Here is a 13,971-nt window from a genome sequence, read left to right on the forward strand (position 1 = left end):
GGGCAAATTTGAGTCTGATGACCCAACCTGCTTAGTAATTTTTAATTTTACTAAGTATGTATAATCTACACACACAATTAAATCAGAGTTATTCAGGGGAGTCTTTAGAAGGTCAGTTTAGGGTATGGCTAGTTCCCTGAGGCAAGCAACTGTGAGCTGTTCCTTTGTCGGAGAGGGAAGGAGGTGGCTGGGTTTAGAATGACAATATTGGACAGCGAAGTGTGAAGGAACAGCACCAGTTTTTCACAGGTTAGGTGACTAGCTGGAAGATGCCAAGGGTTTACTGTCAGTGGAAGTCTATATAGCACCCTATGGGAAGCCTTTAAGATTAATGGAGACCCAAGAACTGAATCAACTGAAGTTTTCATACTTTTATTACTGCTGCTGTGGCTCTTAGACAAGGTGGATACACATCTTGGCTGCTGGAGGGGAAGAAAGACTGAAATAAGCCAAGAGCCTCTGGTGATCTCCATTTAACTGAAGCTGTTCCCTAGTGCCTGTTCAGATTCATAATAAAAAGAAAGGGAGTGGGGACAAGGGGAAAATTTTTATTTCAGAACAATGGAGAAAACTTCTAGAAGGTAGTTTTATGGTACCAGTCTTTGTGTCCAAGGACTATGTTTCTTTTAACTTAAAAAATATATTCACTGAAATGTATTTAATAGACATATATCTAACCTAGGAAGATCAATTCTTCCCACTTTTTTTTTCCTTTTGCTGATACGAATCTATTACTTTTTAAAAGTAATTTTTCCCCCAATGGTAGATTTATTGTACAGGAGACAGAGATCAAGACCATCCTCAAGAAAAAGAAATGCAAAAAAGCAAAATGGCTGTCTGTGGAGGCCTTACAAATAGCCTTTACAAATAGAAAAAGAAGAGAAGTGAAAAAACAAAGGAGAAAAGGAAAGATATATCCATTTGAATGCAGAGTTCCAAAGAATAGCAAGGAGAGAAAAGAAAGCCTTCCTCAGTGATCAGTGCAAAGAGATAGAGGAAAACAATAGAATGAGAAAGACGTGCTCGCTTCGGCAGCACATATACTAAAATAGAATGGCAAAGACTAGAGATCTCTTCAAGAAAATTAGAGATACCAAGGGAACACTTTATGCAAAGATGGGCTCAATAAAGGACAGAAATGGTATGGACCTAACAGAAGCAGAAGATATTAAGAGGTGACAAAATATACAGAAGAACTGTACAAAAAAAGATCTTCATGACCCAGATAATCATGATGGTGTGATCACTCACCTAGAGCCAGACATCCTGGAATATGAAGTCAAGTGGGCCTTAGGAAGCATGACTACAAACAAAGCTAGTGGAGGTGATGGAATTCCAGTTGAGCTATTTCAAATCCTTAAAGATGATGCTGTGAAAGTGCTGCACTCAATATGCCAGCAAATTTGGAAAACTCAGCAGTGGCCACAGGACTGGAAAAGGTCAGTTTTCATTCCAATCCCTAAGAAAGGAAATCCCAAAGAATGTTCAAACTATCGCACAATTGCACTCATCTCACATGCTAGTAAAGTAATGCTCAAAATTCTCCAAGCCAGACTTCAACAATACATGAACCGTGAACTTCCAGATGTTCAAGTTGGATTTAGAAAAGGCATAGGAACCAGAGATCAAATCACCAACATCTGCTGGATCATCAAAAAAGCAAAGCAAAAATTTCAGAAAAACATCTATTTCTGCTTTATTGACTATGCCAAAGCCTTTTACTGTGTGGATCACAATAAACTGGAAAATTCTTCAAGAGATGGGAATACCAGACCACCTTCTGCCTCTTGAGAAATCTGTACGCAGGTCAGGAAGCAACAGTTAGAATTGGACATGGAACAACAGACTGGTTCCAAATAGGAAAAGGAGTACATCAAGGCTGTATATTGTCACCCTGCTTATTTAACTTATATGCAGAGTACATCATGAGACACGCTGGGCTGGAGGAAGCACAAGCTAGAATCAAGATTGCCGGGAGAAATATCAATAACATCAGATATGCAGATGACACCACCCTTATGGCAGAAATCGAAGAACTAAAGATCCTCTTGATGAAAGTGAAAGAGGAGGGTGAAAAAGTTGGGTTAAAGCTCAACATTCAGAAAACTAAGATCATGGCATTCGGTCCCATCACTTCATGGCAAATAGATGGGGAAACAGTGGCAACAGTGGCAGATTTTATATTTTTTTGGCTCAAAAATCACTGCAGATGGTGACTGCAGCCATGAAATTAAAAGATGCTTACTCCTTGGAAGGAAAGTTATGACCAACCTAGACAGCATATTAAAAAGCAGAGACCTTACTTTGCTAACAAAGGTCCATCTAGGCAAGGCTATGGTTTTTCCAGTAGTCATGTATGGATGGGAGAGTTGGACTATAAAGAAACCTGAGCATGGAAGAATTGATGCTTTTGAACTGTGGTGTTGGAGAAGACTTTTGCAAGTCTTTTGGACTGCAAGGAGATCCAACTAGTCAGTCCTAAAGGAGATCAGTCCTGAGTGTTCACTGGAAGGACTGATGCTGAAGCTGAAACTCCAATACTTTGACCACCTGATGCGAAGAACTAACTCATTTGAAAAGACCCTGACGCTGGGAAAGATTGAAGGCGGGAGGAGAAGGGGACAACAGAGGATGAGATGGCTGGATGGCAACACCGATTCAGCGGAAATGAGTTTGAGTAAACTCCAGGAGTTGGTGATGGACAGGGAGGCCTGGCGTGCTGCAGTCCGTGGGGTGGCAAAGAGTTGGACATGACTGAGTGACTGAACTGAACTGAAGGTAGATTTACTCCTAGGAATATTTTTCTTTCTGATGTGATGGTGAATGGAATTGTTTCCTCTTTCTGATCTTTCGTTTTTAGTGTATAGGATTGCAAGAGATTTCTGTGTAGTAATTCTGTATCCTGCAACTTTACCAAATTCATTGATGAGCTCTAGTAGTTTTCTGGTAACATCTTTAGGATTTTCTATGCATACTTTTTTTCCAGTTTGGATTTCTTTTATTCCTTTTTACTTGATTATCATGGCTAGGACTTCCAAAACTATGTTAATTAATAGTGGAGAGAGTGGACATCCTTGTCTTGTTCCTGATCTTAAGAGGAAATGCTTCCAGGTTTTCACCATTGACAATTATGTTTGCTGTGGGTTTGTCATATATGGCCCTTATTATGTTGAGGTATGTTCCCTCTGGGCTTCCCAGGTAGCTCAGTGGAAAAGAACCCACTTGCCAATGCAGGAGACTTGGGTTCCATCCCTGGTTTGGGAAAATCCCCTGGAGGAGGAAATGGCAATCCATTCCAGTATTTCTTATGGACAGAGGAGCCTGGAGGGCTACAGTTCACTGGCTCAAAAAGAGTCGGACATGACTGACTGACAAAGCAGGCACACACACATAATTAACTACATTATCATTAACTAAAATGATTAATAATTTTTTTCTCCAGACAATGAAGAAAATTAGAGGACAGAAAATGAAAGATTGTTTAGCTATTTTTTTCTCCAATCATTTCATATCATCTTAATACTTTCGAGGGAAAAAAATTTAAGTAATCTTATCCAAAGGCATTTCATCATTTGTCACTAGATTGCCATTCTAAGAAATAAGGGTAAAATTTTTATTTAGTGATTAATGTTTTGTATCTGTTTCTTATTTGGAAACTGTCCAGACTTCCAGTCTTTTTTAATTTTTGGCCGGGCTGCATGGCATGTGGGAGCTTAGCTCCCTGGCCAGGGATTGAACCTGCACCCCTTGAAGTGGAAGTGTGGAATCTTAACCACTGGACTGCCAGGGAAGTCCCCCAGTCTTAATTAATTAATTACCTAAGATATTAAAGTTGAGAAAAGCTTAAATGTATAAAACAGATTGTGACATGTATACTTTATTTATTTTTTTTTAGATTATGACATGTATATTTTAAAAAAGGTGACAGATGGTTTAGACAGTAACTTGGACCCTTGATATTTTTATCAAGCTGTGTGCTCGAAAGTCAATACCTAAAACTCCTCAAAAGATAAGAAAGGAAGGAGAGGATACCACCTACATTAAATAAAATAGTCTTTAAAAAAAATTTTTTAAAGAAAAACAAGACAAATGATGTCTTCATCAAGATTTACTTTTTGTTCTAAAGTACCTCCCAAACACACAACCTTGCTCATGTCAAAAGCTTCCTAAAGTGGCCAGTGCAATTCCAAACTTTGGTGAAATTGTGACAGAGTGATAAGCATACTATTAACAGTTAGTACTGTTCATAAGAAAAGATGAAGAAAACAGGTGTTTGGACTGAAAGAGGCACCATTTAGATTGAGAAGACCCTGGGAACTGGAGAGGCTCTTAAAGATAGTGCTTGGGTAACTTTATCTCCCTTGAGCCTGACCAAAGGGCCAATGGTTTCACCAAGGAGTGGCCAGACAAACCTCCTGAAATAAAGCAATTCTCAGAGACACAGAGACCAGAGAGAAGTCCCTAAAAGGTTTGAAATGATGGGAGGCAAAGGAGTATCAATCTCAGGATTCCCCTTGTCCAGCTTGAGGATGGACTTGACCAGGCTTGACATATCGACTTCATGGAGGCCTTCCTGATCCCAGCCCCTGGTGGGCATGCCTTTGGGGAACTTCCCTCCTCGTATGTGGACTGGACCCATGACTTGCTTCTAACCAGTGGAATGAAACAAAGGAGATGGAATCCAGATGATTGTATTTACATGATTACCTAAGAGGTAGCACCATCTTGCTGGAGTCTCTCACTCTGATGCTGCTTTTAAAGAAGCAACTGGCCTTGACTTTTAAAGCCACGAGGAAATGAACTCTGCCAACAGCCTGGGAGAGCTTAGAGGCAGATACCTGTCCTGTCAAGACTCAGATGAGAGGCCAGTTTTGGCTGATACCTTTTTTGTAACCTTGTCAGACCCTAAGTGGACTCGCAAGCTAAGCCATGCCCAGACGCCTGACCCAGACAAACAGTGGGGTAATGAGCACATGTAGTTTTAAGCAGCTAAGACTGTGGTACTATGTCACGTGATAACAGAAAAACGAACGCTCTAGCCTGTGCTCATCTCCCGACAGGCTTTTACTCTTCTGGACAATTTAATTTCTTTTTTTTTTTTATAATATGTACATTTAATGCAAATCATTCATTTGACATTATTTGTTAGGTATACACACATCACACCGGGTGTACAAAGTTTAACACTGGGCATATAATGCTTAAAATTATATGCTTAACATTGAGCATACAGTGTTTATTTTTTTTAATATAAATTTATTTATTTTAATTGGAGGCTAATTACTTTACAATATTGTAGTGGTTTTGCCATACATTGACATGAATCTGCCAGGGGTGTACATGTGTTCCCCATCCTGAACCCCCCTCCCACCTCCCTCTCTACCTGATCCCTCTGGGTCTTCCCAGTGCACCAGGTCCGAGCACTTGTCTCATGCATTGAACCTGGACTGGCGATTCATTTCATATATGATAATATACATGTTTTAATGCCATTCTCCCAAATCATCCCACCCGTGCCTTCTCCCACAGAGTCCAAAAGACTGTTCTATATATCTGTGTCTCTTTTGCTGTCTCGCATATAGGGTCATCATTACCATCTTTCTAAATTCCATATATATGTGTTAGTATACTGTATTGGTGTTTTTCTTTCTGGCTTACTTCACTCTGTATAATAGGCTCCAGTTTCATCCACCTCATCAGAACTGATTCAAATGTATTCTTTTTAATGGCTGAGTAATATTCCATTGTGTATATGTACCACAGCTTTCTTATCCATTCATCTGCTGATGGACATCTAGGTTGCTTCCATGTCCTGGCTATTGTAAACAGTGCTGCAATGAACACTGGGGTACACGTGTCTCTTTCAATTCTGGTTTCCTCAGTGTATGCCCAGGAGTGGGATTGCTGGGTCTTATGGCAGTTCTATTTCCAGTTTTTTAAGGAATCTCCACACTGTTCTCCATAGCGGCTGTACTAGTTTGCATTCCCACCAACAGTGTAAGAGGGTTCCCTTTTCTCCACACCCTCTCCAGCATTTATTGCTTGTAGACTTTTGGATAGAAGCCATTCTGACTGACATGAAATGGTACCTCATTGTGGTTTTGATTTGCATTTCTCTGATAATGAGTGATGTTGAGCATCTTTTCATGTGTTTGTTAGCCATCTGTATGTCTTCTTTGGAGAAATGTCTGTTTAGTTCTTTGGCCCATTTTTTGATTGGGTCATTTATTTTTCTGGAATTGAGCTGCAGGAGTTGCTTGTATATTTTTTAGATTAATTCTTTGTCAGTTGCTTCATTTGCTATTTTTTTCTCACATTCTGAAGGCTGTCTTTTCACCTTGCTTATAGTTTCCTTTGTTGTGCAAAAGCTTTAAAGTTTAATTAGGTCCCATTTGTTTACTTTTGGTTTTATTTCCAATATTCTGGGAGGTGGGTCATAGAGGATCCTGCTGTGATTTATGTCGGAGAGTGTTTTGCCTATGTTTTCCTCTAGGAGTTTTATAGTTTCTGGTCTTACGTTTAGATCTTTAATCCATTTTGAGTTTATTTTTGTGTATGGTGTTAGAAAGTGTTCTAGTTTCATTCTTTGACAAGTGGTTGACCAGTTTCCCCAGCACCACTTCTTAAAGAGATTGCTTTTTCTCCGTTGTATATTCTTGTCTCCTTTGTCAAAGATAAGGTGTCCATAGGGGTGTGGATTTATCTCTGGGTTTTCTATTTTGTTCCATTGATCTATATTTCTGTCTTTGTACCAGTACCATACTGTCTTGATGACTGTGGCTTTGTAGTAGAGCCTGAAGTCAGGCAGGTTGATTCCTCCAGTTCCATTCTTGCTTTGGCTATTCGAGGTTTTTGTATTTCCATACAAATTGTGAAATTATTTGTTCTAGTTCTGTGAAAAATACCATTTGTAGCTTGACAGGGATTGCATTGAATCCATAGATTGCTTTGGGTCAGTCAGTCAGTTCAGTCACTCAGTCATGTCTGACTCTTTGCGACCCCATGAATCGCAGCACGCCAGGCCTCGCTGTCCATCACCAACTCCTGGAGTTTACTCAAACTCATGTCCATCGAGTCGGTGATGCCATCCAACCATCTCATCCTCTGTCGTCCCCTTCTCCTCCTGCCCCCAATCCCTTGCTTTGGGTAGTACACTCATTTTCACTATTCTGATTCTTCCAATCCATGAACACGGTATATTTCTCCATCTATTTGTGTCCTCTTTTATTTCTTTCTCCAGTGTTTGATAGTTTTCTATATATAGGTCTTTTGTTTCTTTAGGTAGATATATTCCTAAGTATTTTATTTTTTCGTTGCAATGGTGAATTGAATTGTTTTCTTAATTTCTCTTTGTTTTCTCATTGTTAGTGTATAGGAATGCAAGAGATTTCTGTGTGTTAATTTTATATCCTGCAACTTTCCTATATTCATTGATTAGCTCTAGTAGTTTTCTGGTGGAGTCTTTAGGGTTTTCTATGTAGAGGATCATGTCATCGGCAAACAGCGAGAGTTTCACTTCTTCTTTTCCTATCTGGATTCCTTTTATTTCTTTTTCTGCTCTGATTGCTGTGGCCAAAACTTCCAAAACTATGTTGAATAGTAGTGGTGACAGTGGGCACTGTTATCTTGTTCCTGACTTTAGGGGAAGTGCTTTCCATTTTTCACCACTGAGGATAATGTTTGCTGTGGGTTTGCCATATATAGCTTTTATTATGTTGAGGTATGTTCCTTCTATTCCTGCTTTCTGGAGGGTTTTTATCATAAATGTATGTTGAATTTTGTCAAAGGCTTTCTCTGCATCTATTGAGATAATCATATGGTTTTTATCTTTCAACTTGTTAATGTGGTGTATTACGTTGATTGATTTGCAGATATTGAAGAATCCTTGCATCCCTGGGATAAAGCCCACTTGGTCACGATGTATGAATTTTTTAATATGTTGTTGGATTCTGTTTGCTAGAATTTTGTTAAGGATTTTTGCATCTATGTTCATCAGTGATATTGGCCTGCAGTTTTCTTTTTTTTGTGTGCGTGGCATCTTTGTCTGTTTTTGGTATTAGGGTGATGGTGGCCTCATAGAATGAGTTTGGAAGTTTAGCTTCCTCTGCAATTTTCTAGAAGCGTTTGAGTAGGACGGGTGTTAGCTCTTCTCTAAATTTTTGGTAGAATTCAGCTGTGAAGCTGTCTGGTCCTGGGATTTGTTTGCTGGAAGATTTCTGATTACAGTTTCAATTCCGTGCTTCTGATGGGTCTGTTAAGATTTTCTATTTCTTTCTGGTTCAGTTTTGGAAAGTTGTACTTTTCTAAGAATTTGTCCATTTCTTCCAAGTTGTCCATTTTATTGACATATAGTTGCTGATAGTAGTCTCTTATGATCCTTTGTATTTCTGTGTTGTCTGTTGTGATCTCTCCATTTTCATTTCTAATTTTGTTGATTTGATTCTTCTCCCTTTGTTTCTTGATGAGTCTGGCTAATGGTTTGTCAATTTTATTTATCTTCTCAAAGAACCAGCTTTTGGCTTTGTTGATTTTTGCTATGGTCTCTTTTGTTTCTTTAGCATTTATTTCTGCTAAGTTTTAAGATTTCTTTCCTTCTACTAATCCTGGGGTTCTTCATTTCTTCCTTCTCTAGTTGCTTTAGGTGTAGAGTTAGGTTACTTATTTGACTTTTTTCTTGTTTCTTGAGGTAAGCCTGTATTGCTAGGAACCCAGCCCTTAGCACTGCTTTTACAGTGTCCCATAGGTTTTGGGTTGTTGTGTTTTCATTTTCATTTGTTTCTATGCATATTTTTATTTCTTTTTTGATTTCTTCTGTGATTTGTTGGTTATTCAGCAGCATGTTGTTCAGACTCCATATGTTGGAATTTTTAAGTTTTTCTCCTGTAATTGACATCTAATCTTACTGCATTGTGGTCAGAAAAGATGCTTGGAATGATTTCAATTTTTTTTTTTTTTAATTTACTAAGGCTAGATTTATGGCCCAGGATGTGATCTATCCTGGAGGTTTCCATGTGCACTTGAGAAAAAGCTGAAATTCATTGTTTTGGGGTGAAATGTCCTCTAGATATCAATTAGGTCTAACTGGTCTGTTGTATCATTTAAAGTTTGTGTTTCCCAAAAGCAAAAATAAACAAATGGGACCTAATGAAACTTAAAAGCTTTTGCACAACAAAGGAAACTATAAGCAAGGTGAAAAGACAGCCCTCAGATTGGGAGAAAATAATAGCAAACGAAGCAACAAAGGATTAATCTCAAAAATATACAAGCAACTCCTGCAGCTCAATTCCAGAAAAATAAGTGACCAATCAAAAAATGGGCCAAAGAACTAAACAGACATTTCTCCAAAGAAGACATACAGATGGCTAACAAACACATGAAAAGATGCTCAACATCACTCATTATCAGAGAAATGCAAATCAAAACCAAAATGAGGTACCATTTCATGTCAGTCAGAATGGCTTCTATCCAAAAGTCTACAAGCAATAAATGCTGGAGAGGGTGTGGAGAAAAGGGAACCCTCTTACACTGTTGGTGGGAATGCAAACTAGTACAGCCGCTATGGAGAACAGTGTGGAGATTCCTTAAAAAACTGGAAATAGAACTGCCATAAGACCCAGCAATCCCACTCCTGGGCATACACTGAGGAAACCAGAATTGAAAGAGACACGTGTACCCCAGTGTTCATTGCAGCACTGTTTACAATAGCCAGGACATGGAAGCAACCTAGATGTCCATCAGCAGATGAATGGATAAGAAAGCTGTGGTACATATACACAATGGAATATTACTCAGCCATTAAAAAGAATACATTTGAATCAGTTCTGATGAGATGGATGAAGCTGGAGCCCATTATACAGAGTGAAGTAAGACAGAAAGATAAACACCATTACAGTATACTAACACATATATATGGAATTTAGAAAGATGGTAATGATAACCCTATATGCAAAACAGAAAAAGAGACACAGATGTACAGAACAGATTTTTGGACTCTGTGGGAGAAGGCGAGGGTGGGATGTTTCGAGAGAACAGCATCGAAACATGTATATTATCTAGGGTGAAACAGATCCACGAGCCCAGGTTGGATGCATGAGACAAGTGCTCGGACCTGGTGCACTGGGAAGACCCAGAGGGATCGGGTAGAGAGGGAGGCGGGAGGGGGGTTCAGGATGGGGAACACATGTAAATCCATGGCTAATTAATGTCAATGTATGACAAAAACCACTACAATATTGTAAAGTAATTAGCCTCCAACTAACAAAAATAAATGAAAAAAAAATAAAGTTTGTGTTTCCTTGTTAATTTTCTGTTTAGTTGATCTATCCATAGGTGTGAGTGGGATATTAAAGTCTCCCACTATTATTCTGTTATTGTTAATTTCCCCTTCCATACTTGTTGGCATTCATCTTATATATTGCAGTGCTCCTATGTTGGGTGCATATATATTTATAATTGTTACATCTTCCTCTTGGATTGATCCTTTGATCATTATGTAGTGTCTTTCTTTGTCTCTTTTCACAGCCTTTATTTTAAAGTCTATTTTATCTGATATGAGTATTGCTACTCCTGCTTTCTTTTGGTCTCTATTTGTGTGGAGTATCTTTTACCAGCCCTTCATTTTCAGTCTGTGAGTGTCCCTTGTTTCAAGGTGGGTCTCTTGTAGACAACATATATAGGGGTCTTGTTTTTGTATCCATTCAGCCAGTCTTTGTCTTTTGGTTGGGGCATTCAACCCATTTACATTTAAGCTAATTATTGATAAGTATGATCCTGTTGCCATTTACTTTGTTGTTTTGGGTTCGAGTTTATACACCCTTTCTGTGTTTCCTGTCTAGAGAAGATCCTTTAGCATTTGTTGGAGAGCTGATTTGGTGGTGCTGAATTCTCTCAGCTTTTGCATGTCTGTAAAGCTTTTGATTTCTCCTTCATATTTGAATGAGATCCTTGCTGGGTACAGTAATCTGGGCTGTAGGTTTTTCTATTGCATCATTTTAAGTATGTCCCTTCTGGCCTGAAGAGTTTCTATTGAAAGATCAGCTGTTATCCTTATGGGAATCCCTGTGTGTGTTATTTGTTGTTTTTCCCTTGCTGCTTTTAATATTTCTTTGTGTTTGATCTTTGTTGATTTGATTAATATCTGTCTTGGGGTATTTTGCCTTGGGTTTATCCTGTTTGGGATTGTCTGGGTTTCTTGGACGTGGGTGAATATTTCCTTTCCCATTTTAGGGAAGTTTTCAACTATTATCTCCTCAAGTATTTTCTCATGGTCTTTCTTTTTGTCTGCTTCTTCTGGGACTCCTATGATTCATACGTTGGGCCATTTAACATTGTCCCAGAGGTCTCTGAGGTTGTCCTCATTTCTTTCAATTCTTTTATCCTCTCTGTTTCATTTATTTCTACCATCCTATCTTCTACCTCACTTATCCTATCTTCTGCCTCCATTATTCTACTGTTGGCTCCCTCCAGAGTGTTTTTGATCTCATTTATTGCATTATTCATTATATATTGACTCTTTTTATTTCTTCTAGGTCCTTGTTAAACATTTCTTGCATCTTCTCAATCCTTGTCTCCGGGCTATTTATGTGTAACTCCATTTTGTTTTCAAGCTTTTGGATCATTTTCACTATCATTATTCAGAATTCTTTATCAGGTAGATTCCCTATCTCTTCCTTTTTTGTTTGATTTGGTGGGCATTTATCCTGTTCCTTTACCTGCTGGGTGTTTCTCTGCCTTTTCATCTTGTTTATATCACTGTGTTTGGGGTGGCCTTTCCGTATTCTGGCATTTTGTAGCTCCTCTTTATTGTGGAGGTTCCTTGCTGTGGGTGGGGTTGGACGGGTGGCTTGTCAAGGTTTCCTGGTTAGGGAAGCTTGTGTTGGTGTTCTGGTGGGTGGAGCTGGATTTCTCCTCTCTGGAGTGCAATGAAGTGTCCAGTAGTGAGTTCTGAGATGTCACGCGGTTTGGTGTTACTTTGGGCAGCCTGCATATTGAAACTCAGGGTTATGTTCCAGTGTTGCTGGAGAATTTGTGTGGTATGTCTTGCTCTGGAGCTTGTTGGCCCTTGGGTGGTGCTTGGTCTCAGTGTAGGTATGGGGGCGTTTGATGAGCTCCTATTGATTAATGTTCCCTGGAGTCAGGAATTCTCTGGTGTTCTCAGGATTTGGACTTAAGCCTCCTGCCTCTGGTTTTCAGTCTTATTCTTACAGTAGCCTCAAGACTTCTTCATCTATACAGTACTGATGATAAAACATCTAGGTTAATGATGAAAAGTTTCTCCACAGTGAGGGACACCCGGAGAGGTTCACAGAGTTACATGGAGAAGAGAAGAGGGAGGAGGGAGATAGAGGTGACCAGGAGGAGAAGAGGGGGAATCAAAAGGGGAGAGAGCAAGCTGGCCAGTAATCAATTCCCTACGTGCTCTCCACAGTCTGCACCCCTCAGAGATGTTCACGGGGTTACACAGAGAGCAGAAGAGGGAGGAAGGAGACCGAGGTGTCCAGGAGGATAAAAGGGGGAATCAAAAGGAGAGAGACAGATCCCGCCAGTAATCAGTTCCCTAAGTGTTCTCCACAGCCTGGAATACACAGAGAGACTCACAGAGTTGGGTAGAGAAGAGAAGGGGGAGGGAGAAGATAGAGGCGACCTGGTGGAGAAAAAGGAGTCAAAAGGGGGAGAGCAATCAAGCCAGTAATCTTGCTCCCAAGTAAAAATGGGTATTGAAGAATGGGTTCTTAAAGGTAAAAACTGATAACAAATACCAAAAAGCAAAGATTAAAAATCTAGAGTAGAGGTTAGATTCTCAAAAATACAATATTAAAAAATAAAACAAAGTCACAAAAATTATAATATATATATATATGAAGTTTGCTTTAAAAGTAGGGTCCTTTTTTTTTTGCAAGGTAATAGTAGGTTATAAAAATGAAACTTAAAAGAGTAATAGAGGACTTAAAAATAAAATTTTTTTTTAATTTTAAAAATGATAATAGTGAAAATATATCTAGGACTTTCTCTGGAGCTGTTGCAGAGTGTGGGGTCAGTTCATTTTCAGGTAGTTCCTTGGGCCGGCTTATACTTCTCAAGGTCTATAGGCCCCTTCCTGTGAGTGGGTGCTAACTACAGGGTCTTAATCTGTTGCACCTGTCACTTCCAAAGCGGTTCCCTCTGTTTATTTTAGCTTCTTCTGTTTGCTGGTCTCTTCAGTGTCTAATTTCCACCCTGACACAAGGGGGCAGTGGTGGTCCCTTTTTTTAGGCTCACTTGTTCAGTCGTGCTGTGGGGAGGGAGGGACACTGCGAACAAATATCACTGGCGTGTGTGGGGAGTGCGCGCAGTGATTCAGCCGCCCTGGGTTTGCAGCCGCTCATGGCGTGTGTGCCCTCCCAGTCTACACTGCTCAGGCTCTAGGTTGCTCTCCTGGGAACTGTCAGGCGGGCCCTGGGTTGCGTGCACTTTCCAGGTCTAAGTCGCTCAGGTTCAGGTTCTCGGGTACTCCACAAAGGCGCAGACTCGGTTGGGCCTGCGTTTTGTGCCCGTCCCAGGTCCAAGCAGCTCTCGTGACCAGGTGCTTGGCGAGTGCAGTTGCCCCCAGTTGGAGGCTGCATCTTATCGCCTCCCTGTCCCAGCCTCTCGGTTTTCTGGGTGCACAATGGGCATGCCGTCTCAGGTGTGCCATGTGTCTCTTCTGGGGAGCCGATCTCTGGCTGCGACCCTCCCGGCAGATGTCAACCATCCAGAATCCCTAGAAGTCTTGGTGAGCAACCAAGCCTGCTTGTAGTTTGGTAGAGGATGCCTCTCTGGGGCCGTGATTGCCCCCTTCCAGCTCTGGCTGCCCTCGCCGGCCTGTCTCCGGCGGGGGATGGGCCGGTCCTCAGCCAGCTAGCTCTGCTCAGTGCTTTGTTCTGTGAGCGGGCCTGGCGGTCTCTTAGGTTAGAGCTTTGTGCGGGATAGCTGTCCCACAGTCTGGGCTGCTAT

Source organism: Cervus elaphus, chromosome 11, assembly GCF_910594005.1.
Source record: "Cervus elaphus chromosome 11, mCerEla1.1, whole genome shotgun sequence".
In the NCBI taxonomy this organism is placed as follows: Eukaryota; Metazoa; Chordata; class Mammalia; order Artiodactyla; family Cervidae; genus Cervus; species Cervus elaphus.